This window comes from Myxine glutinosa, chromosome 13, assembly GCF_964187855.1.
Source record: "Myxine glutinosa chromosome 13, kmMyxGlut1.1, whole genome shotgun sequence".
NCBI lineage: Eukaryota > Metazoa > Chordata > Myxini > Myxiniformes > Myxinidae > Myxine > Myxine glutinosa.
Genome location: NC_136273.1, coordinates 47,952,743 through 47,955,043, shown reverse-complemented (window position 1 = coordinate 47,955,043; position 2,301 = coordinate 47,952,743).

The window sequence follows — 2,301 nt, the reverse complement described above, 5'->3', positions numbered from 1 at the left end:
TTATGTTCTCTTCATTAATGCTGATAACCTCTTCTTATATTTACCTCCACCACCGAAAGTGGGTGGAGGTTATGTTTTCACCCCTATTTGTTTGTCTGACTGTCTGTGAACAGGAGATCTCAAAGTTGTGGATGGATTCAGACAAAACTTGGTGGATGAGTTGGTTAGGCGACAAGAACAAGCGATTAGATTTTAGTTCAGGTCCGGATCCAGATCCGGCCTGTCGGTGGGATACAAGACTTGTACTGTTAAGCCTGGCGGAGGTACCACTCCTGTTTATCATGGTATTGGAGCTGGTAAGCAGGAAGGTAAACATGAAAGATATTCTGGGGAGGATATTTTATGCGGCTGATCTGGCTGTTGTGGTGGAGAGTGGGTGGGAGATGCAGGAAGTTCTGGTGGGAGCTAGGAGGAGGTGGGAGGGTGGGGATGGAAGGAGGCATTACTTTAAATAAAATAAAAATGTATACAGAATCGAGGCTTGTGTAAGTGCTAACACATTGAACATGAAAACATGCACAGACACATAAAACATACAATGAAGGGAGTGGGAGACAAGAGGGGGGAAGAGAGGGAAGCACACAAGCACAACAACAGTAGAGAACAGGGATGTCGGTAGATCTATGGAAGGGGGAGGAGAGAGGGGTACATGGTATAAAGCAAATGAACACTACTAGGAATTTCAGGAAAGAAGTTGAGGATTGAAAGAGGTGGATTTGGGGTGTTTTAACGGAGTAGAAAAGATCAAGGTTTTGGATGGGGGATAAGAGATGGTGGTTTTGGATCAGAGATGGTGGTGAACAGCTGTTTTTAAGACCTGGAGGGAGGAGTATGATTGAAGAGAGTGAGAGAGTTTGTTCCAGAGGTGGGAGAAAAGAGGAATGAAAGAGTGAAGGCATTTTTGGGCATTTGAGAAACATGGGCTGAAGATGAGTATAGAGAAGATTGAGGTGATGTGGGTCAGGCAGCAGAGAAGAGAAATTAATATCAGGTTAGAGGGGAAAGAGATCAGACAAGAAAATAGGTTTGAGTATCTGGGGGGAACAGTAACTGGGATGGTAAGTCAGAGGCAGATGTGCGGAGGAGGATTCAGGTGGGTGTGAATGTGTGGTGGCCGGTGGGGGTGTAATGACAGACAAAAAGAAAAAGGAAGGACGTTGCAAACCTGGCTCCACTGTGCCTTGTAAAAAGAGTAGGCCATTGTGTATTAGTGTTGATGTCATATCCTTGCCACCTGATGCTTTGTCTAAAGACTGCTATCGATGATGCCAGATGCTGGACCAAAGTCTGACTAACAAGGGCTTCAGTGTGTGTGTGTGTGTGTGACAGACAGACAGACAGACAGACAAGCCAGTAACCGCATTGGACAGAGCGGTAGATAAAGCATTTGCAGGAGGTAATAACGTATACATCAATGTATATCAAAAAAGAGCACACTGGTCTGTGAAGGATATAATCAATATTCACACAGTTTTTCAAAAAGTAAACTCAAAGTATTCGATTTCTCCTAAACAACAGTTTCTTTAGATTTGGCAACAAGATACTCCAGCAGACAGTGGGCATACCCATGGGTTCAGATCCGGCCCCTTTCTTTGCAAATTTGTTTCTGCACATGTATGAGTTTGATTGGGTCCAGAACATGTGCAGGAATTTTATTTTATTTTATTTTATTTTATTTTTTTTTTTTTTTTTTTTTTTGTATACAAGATCGAGGCTCGTGAAAGAGCGAACATTAATCACACAGAAAGACAAACCGACACATAAAACATATAACATAGGGAGCGGTAGACAAGATGGGGAGAGAGGGGGAAGGACACAAACAACATTTGAGAGCAGGGACCGAGAGACATGGAGACATCGAGAGATCTGAGAGAGGGCGAGGGCTTTGGGGGGGGGGGGGGGCGTGGGAAGGGGGCAGTGGGAGAGGTATAAAACATATGGAGACTGCCAGGACTTCCAGGAAAGAAGTTGGAATTTCAAACAAGGTGGATCTGGGGTGAATTAGCGGGGGTAGAAAAGATCAAGGTTTTGGATGGGGGAAGATAAGAGATGGTGGTGAACAGCTGTTTTAAAGACCTGGAGGGAGGAGTGGGATTGAAGGGAGTGAGGGAGTTTGTTCCAGAGGCGGGAGAAAAGAGGAATGAAAGAGTGAAGGTGAGCGGAGAGCCGAGATTTCGGCAGTTTAACCATCAGAGGGTTGCTGGCAGATCTTGTGCGACCTGTAGGAATATTTGGGGGACAGAGCACAGAGAGAGCTGGGGGTGCAAGGCCGGAGAGGAGTCGGTAGAAGACAGAAAGACC